The sequence below is a fragment of the Sitophilus oryzae genome, unplaced genomic scaffold, assembly GCF_002938485.1.
Source record: "Sitophilus oryzae breed Bouriz unplaced genomic scaffold, Soryzae_2.0 scaffold_1802_pilon_pilon, whole genome shotgun sequence".
In the NCBI taxonomy this organism is placed as follows: domain Eukaryota; kingdom Metazoa; phylum Arthropoda; class Insecta; order Coleoptera; family Curculionidae; genus Sitophilus; species Sitophilus oryzae.
This window is the reverse complement of record NW_022146505.1, coordinates 742705-756252: the sequence shown is the minus strand read 5'-3', so window position 1 is coordinate 756252 and position 13548 is coordinate 742705. Positions and strand designations below refer to the sequence as shown.

The 13548-nt window shown below is 32.8% G+C and overlaps 1 protein-coding gene across 1 annotated transcript in view; it reads right to left on the bottom strand.

The window, feature by feature from the left end:
- Positions 1 to 11852, bottom strand: part of LOC115883030 (dorsal root ganglia homeobox protein-like) — a 141454-nt gene extending 129602 nt beyond the window's left edge. Inside the window, exon 1 of the mRNA XM_030901306.1 lies at positions 11548 to 11852. The gene's annotated coding sequence lies outside the window, so the exon portion shown is untranslated. The remainder of the gene's footprint in view (positions 1 to 11547) is intronic.
- Positions 11853 to 13548: the final 1696 nt, after the last annotated feature.

Below are 13548 nucleotides of genomic sequence, written 5' to 3'. Positions count from 1 at the left end.
GATATCTAGAGGCTGTCCAAGAATTTCTTCGTTGATTGTTTGTTCTGTCCAAGAAATCTTAAGGATTCCCCGGTAGCACCACATTACAAAGGATTCTATTTTATTGATTTTATTGATTTTTGGCGCCTATGTCTCGCATCTGCAAAGAAGAATTGGCCATAATGTAATAAAGTAGCGTTCTCAATCGGTTTTTTTATTGACAGGTTTCTATTAGTGAGCATGGAATTCTATTTTTTGAACGCGGTACGTGCTATTTGAAATTTGAATCCTTGGTTTTACCTCTTCATCACTATTTAGCCAGCTTCCTAAATATCTGAAATGTGGTACTACTCTCTGAATATTATGAGTTGTACTGATCGCTGATTATTATGGGGATTTGATTAATTTGTATTTCCATTGAGCGTTGTCCTTATAATGTCCGTGTTAAGTGTCCAGATTTTGCATAGGTCTGTACTGGTAGTACACATTGGTCGAATGTTTTTTTCTTTAGAGTGGCATTCTAGATCTGAATATGATTGAGTTTCTTCCATAAGTACTTCATGCTAACTTAACTCTTCTGTTGTTTTCTGGTATTAGAGATCCCTAGCTGCGTATTAGTTGTCCCAAATATATATATTCTTCTACTATTTTCAGTATTATCTTATTTATTAGAATGTCTTTTCTTTCCACTAGTTCGTTGTACATTACTTTAGTTTTTGCTAAATTCATTTTGAGACCCACTTTATTGCTGGCTGTATTTAGTTCATTAATTTGTGCTTGTAGTTCTTCAGAACTACTGGCAATTGGGACTATGTCATCACCGAATCTTATATGGTTAAGATATTCTCCATCTATTTTTGATCCTTTGTTGGTCCAGTCCAGTTGACGGAGGATTTCTTCTAATATTGCTGTAAACAACTTTTTGGCAGCTTTGTAAACAACTATTTTTTTTTATTTATACGTTAATATTTAAGGAACCTTCAATTCACTTGAATGAATTATACCTAATCTAAAAACTTAACGCCAAACCCCATTAGATGAAAGACCCGATTGTTTTACACTCAATATTATTTGAAAGCCCACCAATGTTATCGTCCATCAAAAAAACGCCTTTTATACCATCGTCATGCAGTAATCAGATTAAATCAGGGGCGAGCTTAAGAAGCTGCGCTGAATGTCGAGTGTGTGAATTTTCTCCCCAAGTAGAACTTCCTGTCTTTCGCACTTCTGAGAATAATAATAAGGCTCGTATACACAACTGACGATTGTTTGGTAGTTTTGTTGGTACACATCATTCGGAGTATTTAGGTAATTACCCAATAGTTTCTTACCTGTTATTTTGCAGGCGAGTTTGACTCTGCTTCTGCTTCAAGTACAGGAGTCCCCTGTTTACCGTTAAGTTTATTTAGTATCGCTTATAAATATAAGCGATACTAAATAAACTTTTAGTTACCACGGACATATTCGGCGCCGGGCTGACTAACTGAAATTTAAATTTCCCGCTGGCGATATACTAGCAGACCTTGCAGTCGAAAACTGTTGTTTTTAGAACTGTTTTTAGTGCTAAGTATACAAGATGCCGAAGCAGCTTAACTGTCATTGCAAATAACTCATCGCAACCTTATTAGAATATTTTGAACTGAAAAGCGGTAGTAATAGCCCTTTATGTCTCTAAGGGCTGTTAGGGAGGTAAATTTTGTTATGTAAATAATAACTGTTTATATTTTTTTAATTATTTCATTTTTGTTTTATAAAATATTTTGATAAACAGAAAATATGTAAAAGTCGGCAATGCTGTGCCGGTAAAGCTTAATCGTATTCAGGGTGAGTCTTCAATAAGTACAAATATTTTTAAGGGTTATATATTTCGACTCCAGAAACACGTCTATGTGGTCTTTTTCTAATTTTTTTTCTAAAATATTTTTTTTTCGAAAAAATATCATAGACGTGTTCCTGGGTCAAAATATACCACACCTAAAAATATTTTCACTTATTTAAGAGCAACGGCCTAGCTTCGTCGAAACACCGGTTTCCATTAGAACACCGAAGTTAAGCGACGCCGACGTAAGGCGATACTAGTGGATGGACGGGTGACCGGTTCGAAACTCTGTATCGTGCTGTTGTCCAAAAAAAGGCAAAAGTGTAAAATCTATTGACACACTGCTCATTCACGCCTGTTCGAAGCCGGATGAGATCGGATATCTCGTGAGTAAGAGTCGATTTAGACACTTGCCAAGTCTGTAGGCCATTGACCATGATATGGCCGAGGACCGCGGTTCGGATTCCGCGTAAACAAAGTACACCCCGTCCAGATTAGCGCTGGAAGCAAAAAAGAAACGTTAACTGAAATCTTTACTTTTACTTACTTATTTAAGACTCACCCTGTATATTACGCCTTTACAAAAGTAGCTATCAAATATTTTAACTGTACTTTTTAATCTAATAAAGGAAAATGAGTATCGTTTGACGTCCGCATGTGTCTTTTTAATCAAAATTTACATCTCTGACGTTGCGAGTTCGGGCAAATTATAACTTGTCCTAATTTATGCAACGGACCCACTTGTTTGAAATGTTAAAGATAGGGGTGCTTTCACCAAATTCAATTAGAATCTAACTGGCTAATAGAGTCCTCGCTAGACAAATTGCGTCCCTCATATCATACGATTATCGTTTACGAGGGGCAGCGATATACAGGGTGAATAATATGCATAGAGTGCGTGATTAAGGATATGATGATTATGTAGATGTCAGTTATGATTAAGGTCTTAGTGAAATTATTTGTTTAATATTATCTATGTTAGGTTACGCTAGATACTTTTTTAACAGTACAGGGTGGTCCGAATTGTATTCGGGAAACTTCGGCCAGCATATTCTGCAGAAACTAAATAGTTATTAAAATTAAAAAAATGATAGTTTTTAATAAACAATGCAGACGAATAATTACTACTATTGTATTTTAGGTTTTATTTTTATGTTGTTTTTAGTTAATGTCTTAATGTCTCCACTTCAGTTATTTTGTGTTGAAATAATATTTTGAAATACAAATAATTCAGCTTAAAATGAGTATTATATTATTCTATATCCCCTTATTTTGTTCTATATCCCTAAAATCGGCTCAATGCACAGCTAATAGACACATTTGTTCTATATCCAAATCTAAAATCACTAATATCTTTTAAATAAAGCTTCTAAAATTAAAATCAATACATATGTTTGATAGGTTTTTATATTATCTTTAATTTATATGTTTAATAGAACCATTTTGGTATATAGTGTTCACGGATATCCAGTTTAAACTTGAAACCTTGTTTTCTCAGTTTCATCGAAAGGGTCTATAGAACAATCTTATTCTAGGGTGACGATGTATAGATTATTTCGTTTTAAAATATCTCGAAAACGATTACCTACTCGTACTCGTAGCGATTTTTACTCAGAGACGAAGTTTTTACGTAAAAAACTGCGAAAATGTATATTTTTCAACTAATTATTTTTATACAGGTACGGACAAAATGTTATTACTCGTTAAACCAGATAAAATAAAAAAACTTAGTAAAATAAGTAGCTGGCGACCCCCTTCCCCCCTAAAGGTGCTAGTCACATTAACATCGAAATCAAATTTCCCATATCAAAAAAAACTCCTATATATATCTAAAACGATGAGTTTTATTAGGACATACATTTATACGAACTTTTTTACTTACTTTTTTTTCGCAGAAAATGCTGTCGAAGTTTCCCAAATACAATTCGGACCACCCTGTATATTATTTTATTCAAAAACGCATGCATTAAATTCTTATAAATCAAAATACTACTCATATAATCCTAATAAAGTTCTACGTGTAAATCCCGATTAGAAATAGACCAAATCAGTATTCAATCGACTAATAAAGTAATTGACGATAAATTCGTTGTTGACAACGTTCTCCGCTGGCAGAAGTAATAAAACAATTAAGTTTTTAATTAGGTTGATCGATTTGGAAAGATTATTAACTGTATTCCTCACTGTTCCAACTGGAGCTCGATAAACATTTTTATTAGTGCTCAATCAGTGGTTATTAATCACTATATCACAGGGAAGCTACACAGGAAAAAATCTTTTTCGTTGTGTAAAATAATGTGATTAAAATTATGTCGCTAAGAAAATTATAGGTATACTAGCGTGTACCCACGACTTCGTTCGCGTCGAATTAATCATTTGTAATGGTGATGATAAAGCAAAGTAAGAATTTACATTAACATATAAACTGGAAATTTTTTTCTCACATTTATGTCAGCATGAGAAAAAACAATATGGCGATATTACTATATAACTTGGTAATATTTGAGGGGTAGTTTCATCTCGTTGGAATTCGACTTTCGAAAAATCCGTTTGCCAAAAATAAGCTTTTTACGTCAACCAGTTTAAGCAGAATCGTGGTTAATCAATTACCCAACTTTTTGGAACACACTGTATGACATTACACTACACCCTAAAGTCAATCCGTTTTCCAAAAATCAGCTTTTTACGTCAAGCGCTTTAAGCAGGATCGTGATTAATCAATGGCCAGATTTTTCGAAACACCCTGTATGCATTTTTAAAAAATCTTAAAATATGTAAAAAAAACAAAATAAAATATACGTGTTTAAGCGTTTTTTCGGAAACTTGGCGTTTTTTTAAATAAAAAATATTGTAATATTTGGGGGTGGTTTCAGCCCCTTGGAACTGGAATTTCGAAAAATCCCTTCTTATCGAACCTCTACACCCTCGAATCAACCTGTATGCCAAAACTGAGCTTCTTACGTTGAGTGGTTTGAGCAGGATCGTGATTAATCAGTGAGTCAGTCATTTAAGGATTTTATATATTAGTATAGATTAACAAGTATTACCCAATAATGACCTACGGTGTTGAGTGATGAGTAGTAAACTAAGCCTGTTAAGAGAAAGACAAAATAAAATGGTAACACCTTTGGTTGGAGACACTCTGTATAATTATTAATAGGCATTTTTTAATCATCATATTTAATCTCAACAACCGCTTCATTGTTCTTATATTAAAAGGTATATTTATTTCCACATAAGGCAGGCACCCTTAGTAGTTTGATATACATTTTGAAAGACGATCATACGGGCTCTAATCTTCTAACTCAATAGTGATGATCTTTAGTAGGAAAGGCTACTTAATACTTTATATATTTCAACTTTTATAAAGAAATCTAGTTGGCTGCTTTCAAACGCAGCTGTATTTTGTACGATTATTATTCTATATACATATATTTAAGAAAAACGAAATTATCGGGCAAAACCTACAGTAAGATTAGCTATGAAAACATGACTAAAATATTCCTCGTTTGCTTCACTTTTTTTTCAGGATCACTAGTTCATCGTTGCTGATTCCTTCCGTATTGATGAACCCGGAAGGCAGAAACACTAAGTGTCTAGGGGTAGTAATAGTCATGTTACTAATCTTACTGTAGGTTTTGCCCGATAATTTCGTTTTTCCTTTTTAGGGTTCCGTACCCCAAGGGTAAAAACGGGAACCCTATTACTTTAGACTTCGCTATCCGTCCGTCCATCCGTCCGTCAGAAAGGTCTATCTTATGAACCGTTATAGCTAGACAGTTGAAATTTTTACAGATAATGTAAATATGTTGCCGCTATAAGAACAAATACTAAAAACAGAATTAAATAAATGTTTATAAATAAAAAAGTACTTTCACTAAACATTATCTTTTAAGTAAGAATTTTACATAGAATCTTTCAAGTCCTCGATGGCCGCGTGGTTAAAGCGTTAGGTCGATAACAGCTACCTAAATTTTAGTTGACCTTGTATAGCCTGATATTTAATTACAGTAACCATTGTATGTTAAACCAAATTGAAATTTGACCCGAAAAGTTATACAGGGTGAGACAAAATTAATATGGAACATTAGTCACTTTTAAAAACTAGTTACTCCTTTATTTTAAATGGAACACCCGGTATATTATTCCAGTGTTCAATGGAGAATTTATATATCTTCAAAATATTATTAAGGCTGCCTACCACTCAGACAAAGATTTTCCTAGATATTTTCATTTATATGATTTGATCTGTGTAGATCTTTATTATTTGATAAAATCTAGGTGGTTGTGATATGTATGACATTACTTCAACATAACTGTCTAATTAGTTCAACTTTAACAACTACTTATTTTATGTCAGTTAAAACAAAAAAACATTCTCAGAATCAGAGAGAATTGATATGATTTTATTAGTTGGTGAATGCAATGGGCATTCACCAATTAATAGAATACTTAAAATGCTGATTCTATCTAGTCTGGATTTTTTATGGGGATATGTTAAAGACAGTGTTTACAAAACTCGACTAATTATTGTCGACAACATGAGGGAAACTATTGTAGCTGCTTTTCGAGGTAGAACTCCACATATGCCTTTTAAAATGATTTTAGAATGTGTTAACCAAAAGTTGGTTTATTTCCTTTTTCGACTTTCCTATTAAAGTCAAAATTCCAAAAATATGAATTACTTCTAATTGAAAGGATGCTTGTTTAATTTAAATATACACATAAATGAGCAAAGGAACTTTAGTCACGTACTACTAAGCAAGAAAAAACTGTAGACTACAAAAAAAAAGACTAATAATTTTCGATGAAAAATCGACGAAAGAAAATCGAGTTAGCCGAAGGCGCAACATCGTAGGCCACCGTAGGCTCAGGTGCGCAACATCCGAAGCTTTTAATGAATTAAGTGGAAAATCGTCATTAATATCAATTGGAAGTAATGCGAATTAGCATATTATGTCGCATCCTAACTTATCTATTAAGGCTCCCCTCCGGTTTCCATTCGGAAGGTACACGATCGTGAATATACATAACCTAATTTTCCGTGTCCCTTTCTATTTTAAAGAGGACACGCTGCTTAATGTTAGATACTCTCTGTGTTCAATGGAACTTTGAAACATATACGAGTATTCTATTATACAGGGTGAGAATTTGAAATCTAACAATCGGGAGTAGATTGATAACTCATCATACAGTCACAGACTAAAGCCTTTATCTGAGACGGTTTGACACAAATTAGTTCTTCATCTCCAATATATGTAGTACCAAAGTTTGTTTACCCATTTCCCCACAGTATCTGCATTTTTCGTTGTTTCTTAGCTTCAATCTACTGAAGTGTTCATTGAAGACAGCGTGTGACTCCCAGAGTAGGAGGACTTTATTTTCTTTGCCTAATTTGTTCAGCTTCTCTAGGCATTCTTTGACCAACTTCTTTCTTCCTTTTTGTCCTAATCAGCACACTTATGAAATAGTGTTTATTGTTGATTCATTGTTATAAGCAGTAAATTAAAATCATTTTTATAGTGACTACAAATTACTTGTCTAAAATGGATAATATGGAATAATACAGATAATTTTAAAGTATGGGGACCAATATATCCTTAGATGATATAAATTGTTAATGTCTGTAGAAAAGTTTATTTTAGAATGCATACACTCATATAATATGCACTATTAAGGTTTATTGAGAGCTGATAAAGAACAGAGTCAACAAGAGAAGACTATTAGAACTTTTTAGGATTTAGAATGAGTGGGAGGGGGGTTAATCACTGCGACCTTACAGATCTATTGTGTCCCCCTTCCTTGAGTTATAACTCATCATAAAGTCCTAGGGCTTTGACAAAAGCCAGTATCTGGGACGGTTTTATAGAGGGTAGTTCTCCATCTCCAATATCAGTCGTACCAAAGTTCATGGCACGAATGGTTGTCGTCTCGGCGCACTCAGTGATGAGGTGTACTGGTGTTTCCCCATTTTCCCCCACAGAATCTGCATTCGCCGTTCCTTCTTAGTTTCAACCTACTGAGGTGTTCATTGAGGAGACAGTGTCCTGTTAAAAACCCCGTGACAGTCCGAAGATTGTTCTTACTTAAATCGAGGAAGATCTTTGATTTTTCTTGATCGTAAGCCTTGCAGAGAAGACCATTACTATATTGGTGAAATTGGTTGGTAGTGCAGGTATGTTAACAATACATTTACTTCAAACACCTCTTTACCTTCTTTACCTTAACATTACCTTCTTCCTTCTTTACCTTTACCTTCTTTACCTCTATACAGGAAGGAATCATGTAGAATAACATCACAGCATTAGGTACAACCCTGGAGAACCAGATCTCAACAAATGCTACTGATCTTCGTGCTAGTTGGCAGTCCACTGACTGCAGGTGAAGATAGACATCTTTAGCTCTTAGCAATCATAGATCATGAGCCATGATCCATGGTTTTCGTCTATTCAAACATTCGCAAACAGGAAGATCTCGAATGAGATATCTTTGACCCATCATTCCATCCTCTAATACGACAGTAATCCCAAAGTTTTTTAATACAAATTTACCTTGTGTGGCATATCCTTGAGAGATTTTCCTTACAGTTTTATAGAAAAATCCTAAAAAAGTGTACTATTACTCTTTGAAATATTAGTAAAAGTACCTAAGCATTATTTTTAAAGACTATTATTTTTTTTATTTTTCTTAGCCACAAAAAATTGTTTTAAAGGTTTCAAATCCACATCGGAGAAACCAGTGTTTCCCCTTCCTTCTCCGGATATGTATTTAAGACCTTCCTAATAGCATTTCTTATGGAAGAAAAATATTCCCGATTGTTAGTTTTCAAACTTCTAATCTGTATACTACATTTTTATAATAAAAATAAAAATATATTTAATGAATGTAGCATTATTTTCTTGACTTACCAATGAAAAAATATTTATTCTTGATTGATTCAATAATTGAGTCTAATTCTAATGCCTTAATCCAACACTGACTGGACTGACACTATAATGAAAACTGCCGGTATTTATTTTTATTGCATAAGTGTTTTGCTGTACATTAGTTTAATAACCTTGTTACAATTAGGTTTGTTGATATGCCACATATCGCTAATAAGAACATCCTGCGTGGTGCAAATGAAACGGTGCAAATTATTTGATTCGTTTGCGCTAAAGAGATTTTTGATAGTTTCAGAGAAGGATGCCATGACAAATACGCTGATTTATTTAGATGTATGTCAAAAACATATTTATATTTATAAAATATTTGTTGCTCAGGAAATATGTTGTCCTAAAGCTAAACAAGTAAAAATCAAAATTTTATAAGACAGATATTTTTTTGGCGTATAATTTTGGTACTTGGTAATTCTGGCAAAATATTGCAGATAACTAAAAACATTGATACCATTGGTTGAAAATAATATATTTAAAGATGAATCACCTCCACTGCAACATGAAAATTAGTCTTGGATATATACATACATGTTCACTTAAATATAATTTATTTAACAAATTTATAAAACTTCAAATTAGTAATTTTCAGTTACTGTCGTGATTATTGAATGTTTAGCCCAGTGTCCATCAAGTTAAAAATGTTTAATATCTTTGACTACTGATTTTAATCAAATATTGATAGGGTATGGTACAAATTTTGTATAATATTTAGTCCATTGTTTTTCATATTTGAGAGATTATTGGAATTGATATATGGTTTATTTATATTTTGAAAATAGTATATATTAAGCCCAGAAATATTTGGTTTCAGTTTTAAATTCAGGAGGACAATAATTGTGAGAGGAAAAAGAGGAAAGACTAGTGGTACTTTTATTTCAACGGTTCTTATTACTTACTTATAAGAAGTATCTACTAAAAAAATAGTGTTCTCTCTATGTAGTTTCATTTAGACATTTTAAATAGTTTTTATTTATTCTTTTTGCTTTTTTGCTTCTGACGTTAGGGGGGAGATAATCCCCTGAAAACGTCAACTATTATGAGCCAAATTAGTTTTAAGAATATAAACCACAGACAAACTGGCTTTCGATTTGATTCTTGACGGTGTGATTTTATAACGAGTAATGTAAATAACTTTTTAGATTTATACTTCGGTGACAAAATAGGCAGGTATTTTACACCAGGGAAGTTTCCAATAGGCAGGTTTTTTCCATTTCCAGAAATTAGGTAAAAAGAAATAAACCAGCCATAATGGTATACATAGATATTACTTTTAATGTGCCTTAGCTGAACATTAAGTTTGTACACCAAGCGTTACATATTTTACGTATAACACCACAACATAATCATTGAATTCTAATATAACCTTTGAAAATTCGATAATTAATTATATATTTTAAAGTTATGAACATTTTTTCAAAATAATATATCTTTTAATTTTATAAACAAAGCATATTTTTGTCTCCCTTTGTGTAGTGTTGCTAATATGTTAGCATCAGAAGTAGATTACATAAACAATCTTACATGTATATGATTATTATGAGATAAAAATCAAAATATAATTTTGGTATGATAATGGTTCTCTTTAGAATTCTTCTTTTTTTCTCCGAATGAAAAAAGAATGAAATTATAGTTTGGGAAATAGAGCAATAATAGGACCTTTTTTAAAAAAATTAAATGATTTACTAAGCAACTATTGGAGGCAAAAATGTTTTTATTAATACTATTGGGTAAAAGAATTTGTAGAATTTTTGGTTTGCAAATTTGTAGTTTGACATTTTATGAAATTATAGTTTCGGAGAAAAATGAAAATTTATATTATACAGGGTGTCCCAGAAATAAGATCAAGTATTTTAACTAGAGCATAGGTAGTTCAACCCCAGAAACACGCCTATGAGGTTTTTTTCGCGAAACATTTTTTTGGAAAATTCGAAATTTTTTGGATTTTTTTTTTGTTTTTAGTTAAAAACAAAATTTCTTGATAATATGGCAACATAGGTATTAGATTAAATTTACAAGAGAGAAAATCCAAAAAAGATCCAGTGGTTCTCAAAATTTTAGCAAAAGATTTTTTTTTTGGAAATTTTCAAAGTAAAATAACTCCGTTATTTTGGACTTATTTGAAAAACGATAAAGAGAAAATATTGTTTCTTTTATCGAGATCTACCAGTCCTTAAATACTTGCACTTATTTGTGAGACACCCTGTATATATATTATATATATTATTTAATATTATTATTGAATTTCGCTAATTTTTTTAAATCACAAAAATACAATAACTACAAAACACCAAATATAATTTTTCATAGATTCAAGAATGTTTAGGCATCATCGGCATATCATGAAACTATTTTTGAAAATGCCTCGATGATTAAAACACAATGATTATTTCTTTCTCGGTTTATTGTGGTTAATGCTCAGTTTTGAGTTTTTATAAAAAATCTATTTGATAGACGCATTAAACACAGATAACACAAAGAGAATTCTCTGAAACTGATATATGTTATTAGAACAATCAAATGACGCTTTCGACAAAATATTTCCAGTTATATTATGTTTCTTTGTAAAAATATTGAGTATTTGTCTTATTTTATTCAAAAAACAATAGAAAAATGATGCACAAACCAATATACTAAAAACACATTTTCTTCACCATGCAACTTTATGGTTAACATCATCAGCAGTTGATTAAAACTATCTTTGAAAATTTCTTAAAGAGCGCCGAAAAATTTATTGTGTTTAATATCAACTCTTATGAACAAAACAATATTCTAGATAAAGAAAATAGATAAAAAGAAAATGATCATACTCACTTTGTGACCGTCACCGAAAATCGTGATGCTGGCGATGGGGGAATCAACCCCCGACAGATTTCAAAAACGAATCAGTTCAGTTTCTTAAAAAAATACACAAATTCACCAATAGTCTTATTTCTGGTCCATGTCTTAAAACTCAACAGAAAACAAAACGAATTCAACACGACAGCTCAATCAACCGTTGATTGTTAAAGAAAGACTTCGCGTGATTATCAGAGCTTTAACGATAATATAGCCAGAGATGAAGCCCGTCGGATGCTGGCAAGCTTTTGTGCTTTTATCTCGCCGCGATGTAGCGATGCCAAACGCGACCAACAATCCACGTTGCTATGGGCGGCGCGACCCCAACTTTCCTCCACTACTGCGCCGGAGTCGCCCGGACTTTGTAGGCGGAGCCAACACCGTCAAACAGAGACACCCTTGCCCCAAACCATCGCTCAGGAAAGAGACGGCATCACACACTGGCAATTCTCTTCCGGTAAACCGGATCTTTCTTAATAGCGCGCGGCGAGCGGGGCGAACAGAGATACCGATACAGTTTATGGCTAAACACTAAACACTTTTTTTACGAGCGGATTAAAGCGAGATGGGTTTAATAGATTTGTTTGTCCGCCTAAGCAAGAAAGATGGGGTAGCGGCGGGGGGTGCAGTGGCGTCGCGCAGATTTGCGCCGGGCGCGTCCTTTTTCTTCTCTGTTCGTTCCCGTTTTATGCGATTTTTATTATTCAGGAGTAATTACGGGGGTTTTGTGTCGTGGGCGATTATTATAGCCGGAAGAATGCGGGTAATGAAGTCGCTTCTAACCTTTTTAGAAGACGGTTTGCGAGGTAGGGCTAGGTACTAGAAATAGGGGGTACACTGAAAGAACAATACTGTATACTTGTTGAGAGTATCGGCAATTGGAGTTCTAGAACAATAATAGACCTTTCCCGTTAATCGGATTTTCAGCGGTCATAATGCGCGGACAGATTTGGCGCCGTTCAAATCTGGTTATAAACGGAGTCTTTAAAGGCTAGGGATAAAAAGAAATGTATCTAAAGAAATGACTGAGCACGGATGTCGTAACTTATATCTGTAGGATTTATGGTATACATAACCCTACTTATTTTGTTTTTAATTTTTGTTATTTATATAAAATTTATTGAAAATTGTCTTTGTTCTTCTGCTCAATCCGTAAATTATTGTATTAGGGCAAATTTCAGTTCACAATGCGTAGTTGTATAGTCGGTTACTCCAATTCGACCAAGCGATGTACTGACATTAGTTTATTTTTCATTCCAAAACTGTGTTCCAAAAGGAACTCGGAGAAATATATGGACTAACATTTTGAAAACAGATTCACAAGCAATAAGCGACAAGATAAGAGTATATATTTCCCAGACTGTATAGTATATTTGTAACTTACATCAAGAAAACTTTGTTTTAGGTTTGCTGGCGTCATTTTAGAGGAGATTTATTTCGTTTTTCAACAAGGACATAACTAAAACCCCATTGCATACCACGTTTATATCTGTATAATAACGCAGAAGCCAACGAAGCTGTACAAAATATAGAAACCAGTAAAACACCAAAAAAATAAATTCCAAAACAAAGAATACTCGATTACCCGATTAAATCATAGGCGATATATTAATCTAAATTTTTAATTGAGAACACAATGATAATGAAATAAATTATTATACAGGTGTTAGGAGTCATAAAATATTATTAACAATATTTATATTTTCAAATCAGAAAAAGGACCTATTGGTGCAGTGCACCAATACCAATATATTTTGAAGAGAAAGGACTAATTATTATGATTATATAATGGACTAATTATTATGATTAATCCAGAGCAATAATTTAATAATGTATATGTTAATTATGGTATGTTATTAGGTTTGATGTTGTTAACATCTTTCATTGGTTTTTACTTTTAGGATTTATATTGGATAAAAAGATGGAATAGTGGTTTTTTATAATCATTTAAAATAAAGATAGAAAAAGGCAAATTAA